General features: G+C 38.1%; 1 protein-coding gene across 4 annotated transcripts in view; it reads right to left on the bottom strand.

The window, feature by feature from the left end:
- LOC131676709 (ankyrin repeat domain-containing protein 12) overlaps nt 1-6,475 on the bottom strand; it is an 80,318-nt gene extending 73,843 nt beyond the window's left edge. For all 4 annotated transcript variants that reach the window (XM_058955967.1, XM_058955969.1, XM_058955970.1 and 1 more), the window contains exon 1: nt 6,227-6,475. The gene's annotated coding sequence lies outside the window, so the exon portion shown is untranslated. The remainder of the gene's footprint in view (nt 1-6,226) is intronic.
- Between the last annotated feature and the right edge of the window lie 12,038 nt (nt 6,476-18,513).

The raw sequence follows: 18,513 nt of genomic DNA, 5'->3' as shown, positions 1-18,513 counted from the left end.
ATTTTTTTCCATATTGGTATTTCTCATATAGAAATAAAAGCCACTTACTTTGAAAATCGACAACCCAAACCCAGCTAAAGGACTGCGATTATAATGGTTAAAAAATAAATAAAATCAAAACAAAACAAGGACATGAACAATCGCAGAAAAAAAAGAAAACAAAATTAGAAAAACACAAACGTAAATAATAAAAAATAACATTGTTGGCGAGCTTGTCGACAATTGAAATAAAATTCGCTTCAATCGCTCGTTGCAGGCATTATATCTTCCAGCGAACCCTAATTCAGTGATCCGAAAATATCTTCTCGACCTACCGTCTTCACAGAAGTGAATCCTACTAAATTTCCTTGAATGATCCCAAATCACGAACTCCTCCACTCGAAAAATTTATCCAGTTCCTGCTTGGCAACCGGTGACAGTCTTGAGGATGGCGTGTCCTGCTAATATTTCCGAGGCTTGTTAGATCATTCACACCTCCTCACCCGTGTGCCATCACCCCATCCCATCCGAGTAGGTACTAAACGGAATGTTTCCTCCAACCATAATCATCCAAAGCGGCAGCTACAGGCACCCCTCCCCTAGTTACAAAAAATTACATTCCGGAAGCTCATCAGCGAAACGCCTTCAGCACGAGCCACCAGGTCTGGTGATATCTCTTTCTTTCCATTGAAAAAAGAAACATATACCTGTTTGCACGTACACACAGTTGCAGCAGCAGAAACCTTTCGCTTCGGTTGCTGTCAGGAAACTTATTTTGTCAGCCGAACCTAGCAAGCCATGCAAAATTTGTTCATAATTTGCCGACATTCCGTTTGCAGGAAATTGGAAGGCGCCGCCTTCGTCGCCGGTTGATACACGCAAATAAAAAAAAAAAGAAATCCCCGACTACTGCCAACAATGATGACGGCGAATGAGTTTATATTTAAAGAAGAACTACCGCAACAACTGCAACTGAATAATTCAGTTCGGCTTTGGGTGTGCGAAAAACTGCATAAACTATTTTTGTCACCCTTCTCTCTCTCTCTGTCTCCCTCTGTCTGTTTCCTTCGTTCAACCCACTACTACGAAGATCGGGTGCACTTCCGGTTTGCTGTAATCCAGCCGGCGGTTGCCAGCATCGGTGAGAAAAGAATGTCAGAAGGACATAAATCACGACTTTATAGGTCAGATGCTCATTTTGCACGGGCTGGCATTTTTCCCCCGTCCGACTGCAACTCCATTTAGGATCCGGTTTTTGGCGGCGTGGCTAGGGGATAGGGGTTGAAATATATGCACTGTCTTGCGGCAGATTCTATATTATGCTTGCGAATTGTGTTGGATCTCGACCGGTTCCCTCGTCCCAGGGGAGAATTGTATATGGATATCAGCTGGTGCATCTACACGACGTTATTGGCATTGGAATGCGGCACTATCGGAGCACTTCGATCGGGAACGGCATTGGCTTTGGGGGAGTAGTAGTATGTTTGGGTCATAATAATGAGATATGTTGAGTGAAGGAACGCTATTAGAGGTTTAGGAAATCGATTTAGTTGATTGCTGTTAGATAAGTGTCGCAGTTCTAGAGCATGCTGCTTATGAAGCGTGTTTGAAACATGTTTACGGTAACGAATTTTCCAACATTTGTATCTCAGGAGAACATCAACCGGAAAACTGATTATGTATAAGAAATGCAATTGAATAATCCTGAAAATGCCATGAAAACTAAATCGGTCCAATATGTTCGTATATAACAAAGAAAATCACGTTGCTGAAGAATTCGATGAAGGTCAATAAATGCGATTATTGGCGCAAGCTCGTTGTCGAGTTAACGAGAGAAACATAAACGAACACTCTCAGCATGTGCAATTTAGATGAAATTTGGTGCGGTTGCTACTTAAAATATACAGTTTCGTGTTCTGATTTCTAACGAAAATAACATTTTTGTTCGCTAAATTTTTCTTTCGAAAATTGAAAATTGGGAATCGAAAATCGGAAAGTTGGAAAGTTGAAAAATTAGAAAATTCGAGAATTGGAAGATTGGAAAATTAAAAAATTAGAGAATTGGAAAATTGGAAAATTAGGAAATTGCAAAATTAAAAAAAATAGAAAATCGGAAAATTGGAAATTTGGAAAATATGAAAATTAAAAAAATGGAAAATTGGAAAGTTGGAAAATTTGATAATTAGAAAGTTGGAAAGCTGAAAAATTGGAAAATTAGAAATTTGGAAAATTGGAAAATTAGGAAATTGGAAAATTGAGAAATTGCAAAATTAGAAAATTCGAAATTGGAAAATTAAAATTAGAAAATCGGGGAATTGGAAAATTGGAAAATTAAAAAGTTGGAAAGTTAGAAAATTGGAAAGTTGGAAAATTCGAAAATAGGAAAACTCGAAAATTAGAAAGTTGGAAAATTGGAAAGTTGGTAAATTGGAAAATTGGAAAGTTGGAAAGTTGGAAAATGGGAAAATTAGGAAATTGGAAAATTAAAAGATTAGAAAATCGGAGAATTGAAAAATTTAAAAAAATGGAAACTTGGAATGTTGGAAAATTGGAAAGTTGGAAAATCGTAAAATTGGAAAATTGGAGAATTAAAAAAACGGAAAATTGGGAAATCGTAGAATTGGAAAATTTGGAGAATTAAAAAAACGGAAAATTGGGAAATTGCAAAATTGGAAAATTCGAAAATTAAAAAGTTGGAAAGTTGGTAAATTGGAAAATTAAAAAATTAGAAGATCGGAAAATTGGAAAATTGGAAAATTAAAAAAATGGAAAGTTGGAAAATTGGAAAGTTGGTAAATTGGAAAATCAGGAAGTTGGGAAATTGGAAAATTAAAAGATTAGAAAATCGGAGAATTGGAAGATTAAAAAATTGGAAAGTTGGAAAGGTGGAATGTTGGAAAATTGGAAAATTAGAAAATTGGAAAATCGAAAATTGGAAAATTGGGAAATTGCAAAATTGGTAAATTCGAAAATTGGAAGATTGAAAAATTGAAAGATTGGAAAATTGGAAGATTGGAAAAATAAAAAATTAGAAAATCGGAAAATTGGAAAATTGGAAAGTTGGTAAATTGGAAAGTTGGAAAACTGGAAAATTCGAAAATTGGAAATTTAAAAGATTAGGAAATCTGAGAATAGAAAAATTTAAAAAGTGGAAAGTTGGAATGTTGAAAAATTGGAAAGTTGGGAAATTGAAAAATTGGGAAACTGTAAAATTGGAAAATTCGAAAATTGAAAAATTGGAAGATTGCAAAATTGGAAGATTGCAAAATTGGAAGATTGGAAAATTAAAAAATTAGAAAATCTGAAAATTAGAAATTTGGAAAATTGAAAAATTAAAAAAAATAGAATGTTGGAAAGTTGGAAAATTGGAAACTTGGAAAGCTGGAGAATTGGAAAATTGGTAAATTGGAAAATTGGAAAATTGGAAAATTGGAAAATTAAAAAATTGGAAATTTAGAAAATTAGGAAATTGGAAAATTGGAAGATCGGGAAATTGGGAAATTGCAAAATTGGAACATTCGAAAATTGGAAATTTGGAAAGTTGGAAAATTGGAAAATTGGGAAGCTCGAAAGCTGGAAAATTGAAAAGTTGGAAAGTCGGAAAATTGGAAAAGTGGAAATTTGGAAGATAGCAAATTTGGAAATTGGAAAGTTGGAAAATTGGGAAACTCGAAAGTTAGAAAATGGGAAAGTTGAAAAATTAGAAAATTGGAAATTTGGAAAATTAGGAAATTGGAGCATTGGAAGATTGGAAAATAGGTAAATTGGAAAGTTAAAAAATTGGAAAGTTGGAAAATTGTAAAATAAAAAAATGGAATATTGGAATGTTGGAAATTTGGAAAATTGGAATATTACGAAATTCGAAAATTGGAAGGTTGAAAAATTTGGAAATTGCAACATTCGAAAATTGGAAAATTGGAAAGTTGGGAAATTGGGAAATTGCAAAATTGGAAAATTTGAAAATTGGAAGATTGCAAAATTGGAAAATTAAAAAATTAGAAAATCGGAAGATTGGAAATTTGGAAAATTGGAGCATTGGAAGATTGGAAAATAGGAAAATTGGAAAGTTAAAAAATTGGAAAGTTGGAAAATTGGAAAATAAAAAAATTGGAATATTGGAATGTTGGAAAATTGGAATATTACGAAATTGGAAAATTGGAAAGTTGAACAATTTGAAAATTGCAACATTCGAAAATTGAAAAGTTGGAAAATTGGAAAATTAAAAAATTGTAAAATTGATAAATTGGAAATTTCAAAAATTGGAAAATTGAGAAATTGGAAAATTGAAAAATTGGAAAGTTGGGAAATTGGATAATTGGCAAAATGGTGCGTCGGTGAATTCAAAATTTCCCGAACGAATCGAATCGAACGCTCTAATTGTACACTGGAATAAGTGACTAACGGATCCTAGGAGAGAAAAAATTGTGGGTGAAACAATAAATTACCCACTATTCCATCATATATGCCTATTCTACACCCATTCCCGAACTCGGCCATTACAAAATAATCAGACGTAACGACAATAAAGAGTAGACCAAATCAGACGTACCACGTCGCACAAGCTCACTTCTCTCATTCCCATACAACTAGCACACAACAATTGTATATTAATACTAGAAAAACTACAATAATTACCGCGAAGAATATCACTAACAGGCATCTACTTTTACATTCCCGTAAGATCCAACTGAGAAAGCTCGCGAAAGCGGACTTTCCTGAACAGGAAAAATGGAGCCTCTTGCCACGCTCTCGGCAAAATCCCCATGAAAATAAATCAAAAGTACTCTACCAATGACTTGAATACGACGTTGAATGACCCTCATGAAGGTTGTGCAAAGGGCAGCTAAGATAACTGCTCCCTCCGTCCCCAATGACATACCCCCCCCCGTCCGAGGCTCCCTCAGCCGAACTTAATAGTTGATTAGTGCTTTAGGTTGGTGCAAACTATGAAGGAACACAAAACATTAAAAAGGCCCAATAAGCCCTCTTGGTCACCTCGATGCACCACCATCGAGGCGCAATGCAATAACCACCTTAAAGCACTGCTTGATGGTGTTTGCAATACCGTCAAACCCATCAGCATAGATGAGGGACTTTGGAAGAATATTGGTTTAAAAGCATGTAGTGCGTAATGGTCACAGCACCGAATTACATAAATCCAGGGGTTTGCGTTTTGACTTCATCTCTTCAGAACTTGACTTCAAAATGCTGTGAAAAAAATAAGAAAGCTGGGGAATAATGTGAACAAATATGATGCATAATTTCGAAAACGATTGGTCCAGTACATTTTGAGTTACGATGTAAACCATAAAACAAGTTGTTTGCGAGGTGCCTCCAAAAAATCACTGTCACGCGCTCAATTTTCACTATTTTGCAATGAACTTGAGGAAATATTGTTCAATTGTGGCATTTTTATATGGAAATAGAATGTATATACTAACATATAACATAGAGAACAAGAGAAATAAGAAATACTTTTTTTACCGAATTAACCCCCCTCCCCCCTCATCCCTGAAGTCACTTGCTTCAAAAAAGACTTAAATCATCTTATGGCTTAATGACCCCCCCCCCCCTTTACTGCTTTAAGGTACAATTACTAAATTCAATAAAAATGTTGATGTACGCCACTAGTAAATAGTGATTGAGTGTTAATTCATTTAACCGCACGTTAAAAGTACCAGACTCATTGTATAAAACATTTGACATTGGTTAATAATTCATTTTTTTCCTATTAAAAAATAATACAATGTGTGCAACAATTCAATCATGCGAAGTAAACACACAAAATACCTAAACATTACGCTAGCATCAACATTCCTGTAGCCACATTCATCGCAGCAGGCGAAAAAAGAAACTTCACCCGAACCCCCACCCAAACCCCAAAACGATCCACGAGTACAGCTGTTTCCATAGATTCCAACACGTCCACAACAAATGCAGCCTTGCCTCTCCCCCCCCCCCCTCCACAACCGTGTCGTGTACCGTCTGTGGATCGAAGCCAAGGCCCCATTCCCAAACACAGAAGCCTCGCTGTTGGTGAATGGAAAAATCAAAAGACCAGCGGAGGCCAGCCAATAACGATTTTCACCAGCGCCAATCCGCCAAACTAGGTACCAACCTACAGCTCGATTCAGTTCGTACGAATGAGGACAGAGAATGAATGAATTAACCAGTTCAATACCACCGCGCCCGGCTCAGATCGGGACCACTTGAAATGGGTCAAAATCAACCCGAATATTTAGCTTACTGAGCGAGACTTGCGAAACTCCGACCGGCTGGTTGTCCACGGATCACATTCTTTCACTACTGGCACTTTTGGGACAGATGCAAGGACGAAGCTGGTCACTTGTTCATGGTAGGAACTTGACAATTTTTCACAGATCACAGCATTTAACCGATCAGTAGATTAAACGGAAATCCAAACACCACACGACACCGGTGAAGCGACTACCGGACCGACCGACCGACGGAGTAAAAAAAACCCACCCGTTCCGGTTCAAAGTGAGCTTTCGACTGGCATAGTTCCACCTCGACGGAGTAGTAGTACTCTAGTGCGCCTACTAACTAACATCCGGGGGGGGGGGGGGTTTAGCTAGCGTGCTACTACCGATCAAACCCCACTCTACCCACCCTGTAATAGTAGAACGGCGAAAAAAAGCACTAGGAAACCTCAACGATTCTGGCGTCTCCATAATATTAGAACAACAACTAGAGGTAAGGTACTTGGTGGGCACTCTCTTCAAAACAGGTGCGTGAGAGTTGGAATTCCTCCGCATGGCCCGAACTTGTTCCCATGTACGATTGAGTGTAAATTGTTTGGGCTGTTGAGAAAGAGAAGTATGAGAAGTCCGACTGAAGGGTCAGAAAGGTGTTTGTGAGAATCTAGTAGCTAAATATTAGCATAGCCTACTGTGTCCTATTAATAGTCTTTCAGCTATGGACGGTGGAGGTAAGAGAAAACTGGACTTTTGTTGGGCACCCTGTCTCAGATTGGCGGTAACCTCGATTTTGCGTCAAGAGGATAGAAAAATAGCATTAATTATGTCGATTCGCTAGTTGGCCTTGACGCAGTTTGGTGTGTCTGCCATTTCTTGAATCGTGTCGGTTGCGCAATGTAAACACTGTGAGAAACGTAATGAAGTATAAATTCTATAAAAATTTACACTTCCTTGAAAACTGGTCATTCTTTTAAATTTTGTATAACGGTTTCAATCGCTCTATTTATCACTCTCTTTATTTTATCGATGAGAAGGAAATATTTTTTTTTCGAAAATTGGAAATGGCGGCTTGAAAGTGGCGTTTTTCTCGAAACCAGGTTTTTTCTTTTAACGTCAGTAATAGACTTTGTTCTATTGATCTGATTTCCTTTATTCAAAAAATGTTTGGAGGTAAATTAAATCCATTTCTCATTTCAGTTAACTACCAATGGCTTAACAAAGTTAGGCGATGCTTCGTGCGCAGAGGCCGGCGAGATCCACCATTTTGAAGCCACCATTTTGAATTTTCGAAAAAAAATCATTTTCTAAGTATCGATAAATAACGTATAAAAGATCAAAACTAGAAGTTTTTCACAAAAAATTATCAAATATTGCTTGATTTTCTACCAAATCCAGGAGAAGGTCATCTTTATGACCTAACGGGTCATTGTTTATAACGGGTCATTGTTTATAACGGGTCATTGTTTGTGTTTTGATGCAAGTTTTGTAATTGAAAGAATCACAGAAAACGTATGTGTTTTTGGAGCTATTATGCGCTAATCGTAAGTCTATAGGTGGTGGTAATAGTGTCCCCGTCAATGATATGTCCTATTCGAAAAATGGCAATTTTGTCAGACAATGATGATTGAATAGGACCGCCACAGAGCTAGGCATAGAAAGGAGCGTTTTATATATTTGAAATATTCTCAATAGTTGTTAGTGTTGGTTGGTGTCGAATCTGTGGCCTTCGACTGGCACAGACCATTTTTATTAGTTAAGCTGAGTAGTTGAACTTACAACTAAATTGTTTAATTAATTTGTGTAGGGTAACCACTGAGCCCACAGTTGATTGACCACCATTGATCACACCCAAACCTTGGATGTATGTATGTATGTCAGTATGAATTCTAATAACTACCAATATCGATTAAAACAAGTATTATGAAAATACAAAAATGGTGCAGTAGTCGCCAGTAAGGCGCCAGTTTTATTGACAACTTTTACTGTATTTAATAAAATGAATTGAGCCACTCCACCCCTATGAAATGAAAAGGCAGAAGAGGAACAAAACAGCGGATTGAAGTCGAATTTTCTTCAGTACAGGTAACGACTCAAACGCGCTGATAGAAGAAACACGTCATAAATAATTTAAGAAGTACTAGAGCAAAGTGATGAAATACTAAAGGAGTAAAGAAGAGAAGCAAAAAAGTAAAGCAGCAAATGAGTAAAGGAACAAATTAGCAAAGAAGCAAAGGAGTAAAGGAACAAATGAGCAAAAGAGTAAAGGAACAATGGAATCAATGAACAAAAGAGTGAATAAGCCTAGGAATAAAAGCAGGAAGCAAAAGAGAAAGGGAACCAAGGAACAAAGGAGTAAAAAAAGTAAAGGAGCAAGAAAGTCAAGGGTCAAAGGAGAAAAGGAACAAAAGAACAAATGAGTAAAGGAGTAAATGAGTAAAGAGCAAAGGAAGAAGGGGGCAAAGGAGCAAGGCAGTAAAAGCAGCAAAGGGCCAAAGGAGTAAAGAAGCATAGGAGCAAAGAAAGTAAAGAAACAAAAGAAAAAGATCAAAGAAGAAACAAATGCACCAAAGAGCAAATAAATAAAGGAGCAATAGAGCAAAGGAACAAAAGAGCCAGTGAGTAAATGAGCAAAGGAACAAAGCATGAAAGGAGTAAATAAATAAAGGAGCAAAGCAACGAATGAGCAAAGGAACAAATTAGAAAAAAAAATAAAGAAGCAGAGGAGTAAAGGCACGAATGAACAAAAGAGCAAGGAAGTAAAGGAACAAAGTAGCAAAGGAGTAAAGAAGCAAAGGAGTGATGGAGCAAAGCAATAAATGAGTAAAAAGGCAAAGTGGTTAGGGAACAAATGGGCAAAAGAGCAAGAGAGTAAAAGAGTAAAAATCAAAGAAGTAAATAAGTAGACGGGCAAAGGAACAAATGAGTAAAGAATCAAAGCAACAAATGAGCAAAAGAGTGAAGGAGCAAAAAAGCACGAGAGAAAAAGAGTAAAAGAAAAAGGGAGTAAAGGATCAAAGTAGTAAAGCAGTAAAGTAGTAGATGAGTAAAGGAACAATTTATCAAGGAAGTAAAGATGCAAAAGTGTAACAAATGAGTAAAAGAGTAAAGGAGCCAAAACCAAGGGAGTAAAGGAGCCAAAACTAAGGGAGTAAACGAGCCAAAGAGTAAGAAAGTAAAGAAGCAAAAGAATATAAGAGCAAAGGAGTAAAGAAGCAATATAGTAAGGGAGTAGAAGAGCAAAGGAATAAAAATGAGCAAAGAATTAAAGGAGTAAAGGAATAAATGAGCGAAATAGTAAAGAAGCAAACGAGCAAGAAAGTAAAGCAGTAAGAGAGCAACTGAGTAAAGAAACAAAGGAGCAAACGAGCAAAGAAGTAAAAGAGCAAAGGAATTTGCTAATTTAGCAAATGAGCAAAGGAATAAAGGAGCGGAGCAGCAAAGAAGCAAAGGAACAAATGAGCAAAGGAGCAAAAGAGTAAATTAGTAAAGAAGCAAAAGAGCAAAGAAAGTAAAGGAATAGAGGAGTCAAGGAAAAAATTAGCAAAGAAGTAAAGGAGTAAATGAACAAATGAGCTAAAGAGCAAATCAGCATAAGAGCAAGAGTGTAAAGGAGTAAAAGAGCATGGGAGTAAAGGAACAAAGGAGTAAAGGAGTAAAGAAACAAATGAGCAAAGGTGTAAAGAAGCAAAGTAGTAAAGGAGTAAATGAACAAAAGAGCAATTGAGCAAAAGAGCATGGGAGTAGAGGAACATAGGAGTAAAGAAACAAATGAGCAAATAGTAAAGGAGCAAAAGAGGAAGGGGCAAATGGAGCAAAAGTGTAAGGGAGTAAAGGAGCAAAGGAACAAAGGAGTAAGTTAGCGAAAGAGTAAAGAAGTAGAGGAGTGGAAGAGTAACAGAGTAGAGCAGCAAACATTGAAGTAAAGGAATAAAACAGGAAAGGCTTTTTTCCGAGCAATAGAGTTCCAGTTTTTCAAGTTTCCGGTTTCCAGAGGACAGTAAAAGAGCAAGGGAGTAAAGGAACAAAGGAGCAAACAAGTAAAGAAGTAAAGGAGCAAAGGAAGTAATGAGCAAATGAGTAAAGGAGTAGAGCAGCAAAGGAGTAAATAAGCAAAGGAACAAATGAGCAAAAGAGCACGGGAGTAAAGGATCAAAAAATAGTAAAGGAGCAAAGGAAGTAAAGGAGTAGAGAAGTAAAGGGAAAAAAGAGCAAAGGAGTAAATGAACAAAGGAGCAAGGCAATAAAAGGGCAAAAGAGTAAGGGAGTAAAGGAGCAAAGGAACGAGGGAATAAATGAGCAAAAGATTAAAAGAGAAAAGCAGCGAAGCAGTAAATTGACAAGAGCGGTGGAACAAATGAGCAAAAAGAGCAAGGAAGAGAAGTAGCGAAGGAGTAAAGAAATTAGAAATTAGAAGAGTAACAGAGTAAAGCAGTAAAAAATAAAGGAATAAAAAGGAAAGGATTTTTTCAGGGCAATAAAATTCTATTTTTCCTAATTTTCAGTTTCTAGAGTTTTAAAAATTTGTAGATTTTCTATTTACAGTACATTTTTACTGATGCGTATTTGAAAACTGTTTGAAATATCAAATATTTAAAAATAATAAACTGATTAGGCTGATTCGTATATCACTCTGAGTCAAAATCAAGCTTCAAAATAGCCGGAGAGAAATTCGATTCATTTGTATTCGTTAGATGGATTGAAGTAGTGCGATGCACTCTCTAATCTATCGTGCAACATAGCAGTCAAAGACGTGATACAATGATTTGATTACAAAGAAACAGAACCATCTAGCAGCTTCTTGGCTTCGCAGACGACATCAACATCATTGATGATGAGCGCAGAGTAGTGGAAGAGGCATTTTGCCTTTTAAAAGGGAGACTGCGAGAATTGAACTGAGCCTGGTAGCTTATAGATGCGCTCAAAACTTTGTTTGTGCAAATCGCTGATACTCCCTGTTTCTCTGTACGACCATGAGTGATGGATATTGAAAATAGCAGATTATCGAGAGCTCGGCGCGTTTGAGAGAAAAATTCTGCGTTCAATACTCGGCACGGCACTGAAGAAAATGGAGAATGGCGCTGACGCTTGAACCCCGAGCTATAGCTGACAGTGGAAGGGTGATAAAACACGGCAGACAACAGTAGACTAACACCTGAATCACCTCCTGGTCTCACCAGGAGTACTTGCTACAAATTTGAAGAAAATCGGACAAGTCTATAGCTACCGGACAAACGTGCTGGAAGTTTGAATGGGATTTTTCTACAATTAATAGGGAGAAAACCCACATTTAAAAGGATTCACAATTTTGTCCCATCCTGTGCGATTGTCATTGAAAATCTTTGCACACCGTAGCAAGGGGTCCTCGAAACAACCAGCCCCGTGCTTCAGTAGATACACGCGCAACAAACTCTATTCGATGACTGCACCGTCTATCTCAACCTTGTGATCGGGTAGGTGGACGCGATAGTCCTTCATAGAAGACATGTCGTTAGCAACGTCATTTACTTACTTTCTGAGCTTAGCTGGACGAACTTTGAAGAGATCTATCACGACTGAATATTTCTGCGTCAGTTTTTTTTCTCGATATCTTCAGAATAATTAACATGGATCTCAAAGACTACACCGTCAATCTAAGCATTGTGAGCGGGCATGTGGGCGTGATAGTGCTTCATAAAAGGTTTGTCGTCAATGATTTAGACAGAATATTACACTTCTGAGCTTATCTGGGTGAATCCGACATTTCGTCCATTTCAAAGACATTTTGCATAAAACAGAAATTAACCAAATTTTTTCAAGCTATCTTAAAAATAGTTTTTACATTTCTTATAAAAGAAATGTATAGAATTCGCTCAAACTTTCAAGATTTTTTCCGAGGCCCGGAGGGCCGAGTCTTATATACCAATCGACTCAGCTCGACGATTTGGGACAATGTCTGTGTGTGTCTGTCTGTGTGTGTGTGTGTGTATGTAACGGACAAATTCTCATTCGTGTTTCTCAGCAATGGCTGAACCGATCTTATCCAAACCAATTTTAAATGAAAGAACTAAAAAACAGTATGAATGCTATTAATTTGTTTTTGATTCTGATGTTTAGTTTCCAAGATATGAATGTTTGAATGCGTAAAAATGGCGTTTTTTGCAGTTTTTTTAAATTATCTGCCAAAATTAACAATATAGATTAACAATTTATATGTTTTTATGTAGCTTAAACGAATACCTTTCCAACAAGCTATAAATTGTTGAAATCGGACTATTATCAAAAGAGATATTAAACATTAAATGCGGACGAAAGATTTTTATCATTTTCCATTGCCAGAAATATGACCAAAAACATGTTATCTATTATTAACGCCAAAACGGCTTATTTTAGGTCAATAGTATCTTCGGAGAATATAATGGAGGCAATATGCTCTTTCTTTTGGTATTGTGCTTTTACTGATTAATCACCCTATGAGTGAGATATTTTCACAAATTTTCTTGGAAGTGATTATATCGAAATGATGCCTTCAGCAAATTTGTAGCTCTTACTTTTGCGAATAACTTTACTGAAGACTTCAAATATCTATTTTGAATACTTTAAAAGTTATGGCTTGTTGTTTGTGGATTACTCTTTGTCGCCTATTTATTGTTCAATATAGTAATAATCCATTGAAATAAGCCAAACATTATTTCGACAAATCGAATTTTGTATTTCATTTTTCTATCTACAACCGCTAGAAATAATCACCGCACCGAACACTTCCAAGTTGTCTGGAAGGAATTTGATAACTTATCAGTGCAAAAATGCTCATTTGTGCGATCCTTCTGACTGCAATTTTTCCAACTTATAACCATCGGATTGATTTGAAACATATCGGAAAATGAAAAGCAAAATAAATAACTCCAAGCAACGGCGTAGCCAAGAGAAGGTTTTGGGGTTTAACACCATACAACCCCCCCCCCCCTCCCCTCCCCCACCACACCCAAAAAAATATTTAATTTTTGTTGAAAATTTATTGATGCAAGCTGATTTAATTCAATATTACAATAACAATTATCTGATCCGTAGTTTGATAACCTGTTGTTGTAAACATCATGAGGACTTTTGATAAATTGTCGTAATGGGGTCCTCCTGATATGTAACTGATCTATTGGTCTTGATTTCACAGTTGTCTAATAGCATCAATATCAAATTCCTGCCTGAAAACATTCCAATAGAAAATTCCAGAGTTCTGTAATCAATCATAATCCTCAGATTTCTTTTCAAATTGAGCTCGTTTTTGTAGTGATGTACTGTAATAAGGGTCTTTATTTAATAGGAAGCGAAGTTAAAATTGATTTAATGCATGTGAAACATAAAACTGCTCACCAAAAAAATGCATAACTTTCAACATTTGCTAAAAATGTTTTTGCCTTTCACATTCACTCCAAAATTCGTCAATCTAATCCCGACCCGGAGGGCCGTGTCATGTGCCAATCGACTGAGTTCGTCGATATCGGAAAATGTCTGTGTGTGTATGTGTGTATGTGGAAAAAAAATGTGACCTCTGTTTCTCAGAGATGGCTGAACCGATTTGCATAAAGTTAGGCTCAAATGAAAGGTACAACCTTCCCATCGGCTGCTATTGAATTTTTTATTGATTGGACTTCCGGTTCCGGGGTTACGAGTTGAAGAGTGCAATCACGCAGCAAATTCCCATATAAACTGAAATGAAAAATTTTCAAAATCAAATTTGTATTTTTGATGCCAAATGACTTTAAAATGCATGAAACATTGAGATGTTTGACAAAAATTGACTTTTTTAGACTTTGGTACATTTTTGCCTTTCTCATATAGAAAGGTTATGTAATCACTCTAAAAATCGTCAATCATACCGGCCCGGAGCGAGTATGCAGTGAGGGGTTGCTACTTTAAAATTAAAACTAGTTTAAAATTTCTTAACAAGTTGAAAATTTTCGGCAGGACCTGGACCTCCCTGATCTTTCTCCATGATCCGCCGCTAGCGGTTTCAAGCGATGTTTCAGTATCACATAGTATCTCAAGATCGTGGCTGTCGATCCATTGTATGTATGTGCAAATCATACTGAACATGTAATATTCATTTCCACCATTGTATTGCACATAACCAGCCATGGAATCATAGTCTGGACAAATGAGAAAAGCACAATTGCACCACTAGGTGGATTAAAACAGGTTTTTATTTTGGGAATGCGTCGAGTTGAGACGGAAACGTAATATGATTAATAACGGCGATAACACTTTCCGAATGTAGAGAGAAATATATGAAAAATGACGATTTCCATTCGACTCTAGCAGGTTCTTATCGATTTTGATGAGCATTTGATTTTTGTTGTATGACCAATTATATGTATAGGTCATTTTGGAACCGCCAATTTCGGAGGTTTAGTATCTTCAATGAGTTTTACAAACGTTAAACAGCGCATCATTTGATAAAATAATTTTGACGGTATATCGTCCAAGAAGTATTTATGGTGAATTTTCTCAGGTTGATATTCATGACTACAATAAAGTCTCAACAAATTCGCTAAAGACACGAACTCTGTTGCTATTTTCTGAAAAAATGTTTCTGCATAATTTTAAAACTTCAAAAATTACGGTTTCGGAATTATGCCGTTTGGATAGTATGATCGATTTTCACCAAACCCCCACCAAACCGATTTTCTGGCTACGCCGCTGACTTCAAGTAAGTAGAGACAAAGTCGTTCTACACTCGTTCACAAGAAACTTCTTCGAATGCTGAATATCTATTATAATACATTGAAACCAGGATTTTATCAGCCAAATATGAACATATGTTTGATGGGCTCTAGCAATTTCGTTTTTTTTTGGCTCAGTACAATATATAACCCCTTTAGGAAAATTCAGTTTTTCCACCACAATTTAGATATTTTATTAACAGGGCATTAGCAATAATTCGTTGGTATGTCTATTTTATGGGCCATTTTTTCGCTTTCCCATTGATTTGGTTTGAGATTTCTAGGACTGATGTTGTCCCATGCTGATTTGAGCGATTCTCTGAGTCCTGCCACTGTCCCATGTATTATGTGTTATCAAAAACATCGCGAAGCATCAAGTTCTAAATGTTCTCAAACGATATAATATCCGAAGAGAGTGATAAGAGTTATAAGAAATGTCCCATCACACTGTTAGGTGGATTAAAATCGTTTTTTTATGTTGCACTAGATCTTGACGTTTCATGATATTCCATGATATTTAGCATCAAAATTAAGAGTCCTTGGTGTTTTTTCACGGGTGAAATTTGACGCTTTCACCGTTGTACGGTCTGATGTCTGATTGAACTGAAATTTTGCAGGTGTTAATACTTTTGAGGTGTGTCTGGTTGTGAAATTTGATGGGTACTTTTTTCCCATACATACCATTGGCACCCTAATATAGAATCTCGTGAACAGATGCTTCATCCGTTGACTTCAAATAGCTAGCAAGAACTGATTTCATTAGCATACAGTACAAGACTTGCGCCTGGAATTTATAGGAAATGAGCAACAGTCAAACACGACCGAATCTTTTGAAAATAGGCTTTTTTTCGACAAGGTCGCCAAAAGACCACGCTACGGCCCTGAGCGCGAATACCGGAAAAGTGACCAGCTAATGCTTATACTCAGCAGGGAAGCTAACGAGAGAACGTTGATTTCGGGTTGGATCCCGCAATCGTTGGCTGTATGCAATGCGCGTGGGGTGGGCGTTTAAGGAGACTGAAGACTGGCGGCCCAAGATCGAATAATCAGGAAATCGAAAATGCATTCGATCATTATTCGAAGTGTTCGGCCACAATGGCGATAGTTGTTCAAAAACTCACCGAAAGTTTTCACCCCAAAATTAAAAAAGTGCCATTAAACGTCAGTTTGGAACCTACGGTGGCGGCCATTAAATTACAGTAAGAAAATAAAATGTCTTAAGTGACTACCTTGCGTCTCCGATTGCTACACTTGCGATGATACAGCGGGGGAGCACTCAGCTTCGACAGAGCCATATTAACCATAATTATCAATTATCACATCCTGCGTACACCACAAAACACGAAGCAATAACCGAACAAAAAACCCCTGTTCTCATCCAGATCGCGCTCTCAATCATCTAGCGTCAATCGTAAAAACTTTAATTAATTCTACTCAGCATCGCTCTACAGGCAAGCTGCACTAAAAAGCTTCCTGTCAAAACTGAAAACCACAGTGATAATGTCTCGTCACCGACAGAGAGCTTCCAACGAATAGCTCAATTAAATCCATCATAAAATCATCCGGGCGCTTCTCGTCGTTGTTTGTCACGGGGAAAATCCGTCCTGATTTGCTCCAGCGAAACAACAACAAAATAAAAAAAAAGGTCACACAATTGTTCTCGTTGACGTCGTCGTTGTCGTCGTCATCAGCACCACCACCATTGCACGCGGTCGCTGTCGGTGTGTCGTGTTAGCAATAATAATCAGGCGCGAGAGCCCGTAAAAGCAGCTTTTGAACAACGTCACCATGTCCCAGTCGCGTTATCAAATGAAAATTGTTTCGCGAAATCGTTTCCCATGTTAATGAATGCTACTACACCTTCCCCCTACCCTTCTACCTAGACAAGTTGTTTCTATTGTGCCAAACTCCGTGTCGATGGTTGGGAAGTGACAAAATTTTACAACAAACGACTCGCCTACCGGTGTAATATCGTCCTCGTGCACAACACACACACTTGACATCACGATATGACACTTTCATCAGATTTTATGATTATTTTTTTATGTTCCTTCACCTCAGCACCCACTGCCACACCACATCGAAGCAGGTCATGATCGTATTTCATTTCGCGTGTCACGTTCCGACAGCTTCCAGCGCAGCACTCAAACTCGGCCAAGCAAACTATAAAACTCATTCAAGAAACATAATAATCACGCAGTTGGCGCGCCGAAAGGGGAACGAAAGAGAGAGAGGGAACTCTGTAGATGAGTGCCACAGTTCTGCTTGGGCAGGTCAAACTCTTGGAAGACCCAATGAAACGTGTGAAAGCAGTGAAATTCGATGTCTGCTTGGGCGGATGCTTCCGATGGAAATTTTATGGAGTTTCGTGAAATAAGAGGAGGGGGTAACTATATTGGTATCAGTATTACTGCAGTCAGTGGCTGGGCTGACTGCAATGAAGCGCCCGGTTCATCACAGCCAAACGATGGAGTGTTGAAGAGTGCTACTCGGGCATGGCCTACTACTGGCTATAGGGCGGTTTGACGGTGACGCGACCCGAGAATTGGGATGACAGAATGGCCGTCGTAACGGCGAATTTAATTTGAGTCACTTGGATGGGGAATGGCTGGGACCTTCAAAATTAGATAATTATCATCATAATGAAACAGTTTGACGAAGGCGAACGAGCACCGTTTCTGCTGGCGACGGAAATTTACCGTCGTAGTGTTTGTTGTCTATACCCTTTTTCACGATCGGAATGAGCTTTTTCTTTGGGAATGGTTGCTAGGCAATGGTCAATTTTGCTTTTTCGGTAAAGGAAAAATGAATCTGTCACTTATTTGTTCAGCTAGTCGTTGATCCCGTTAAGAATAGTAAATTAATTGACAGTCCGTAAGAAAGAGTACTAGTACAATAATAGACCAAAACAGAAAATAATTCTCTCACCTGCCGGAAGTATCACCTGCTTCCGGCAAGTTTAACCCGAAGCAAATTCCTGCATGCCACCAGCACCGGCCTCGATCCAATTCGAACGTAATCGTAAAATATTAAAACACCTAATCCTCGCACTACTGCCGGCGGATGTTCTCGTTCAAGTCCCGATTTCCCACCACTCACTGGCCACAGATTCCTGTTCGTCACGTAAGCTGCATTTCCCTATCGCGTGTCAACATCTGAAACGGATGCGAACAGAGAGAGAGAGAGAGGGCGCGAAACTGTATATCAACTCCTGTTCGAATCGACTCCTGAATTCCAGGTCACGGTCACATGCCATCACACACGGCGGAACGATTTTCGGAAAAGGGTCACCCTGACCTGCCACGAGCAGAAACACTATCCCCTATCGTCGACGGCGGATCTTCCGCCGTTCATTCGGGTTGGAATTTGATAAATAAAAATGCCACCACGAATTAACCACATCGTTTTTCATCCGTCCAATCGTCGGTCGGAGACCGAGCGAGCGAACGAGTGGTGATGGCATTCGGTGATTCCTGCACCCGCAAGCAACTGGTTTGCTTGGATCCGCTAATCTAGGAGTGTTGTACCAATAGGTGGAATCACTTGAAACGGTTTCCCTAGCTACGGGGGGGATTGGTCGGTCAGATACTGGTCTGGAATGACCGAACTTGTGGAGGAGG

The sequence above is a fragment of the Topomyia yanbarensis genome, chromosome 1 (assembly GCF_030247195.1).
Source record: "Topomyia yanbarensis strain Yona2022 chromosome 1, ASM3024719v1, whole genome shotgun sequence".
Classification (NCBI taxonomy): domain Eukaryota; kingdom Metazoa; phylum Arthropoda; class Insecta; order Diptera; family Culicidae; genus Topomyia; species Topomyia yanbarensis.
The sequence above is the reverse complement of the archived record's forward strand: the minus strand, read 5'-3'. Positions and strand labels throughout refer to the sequence as shown.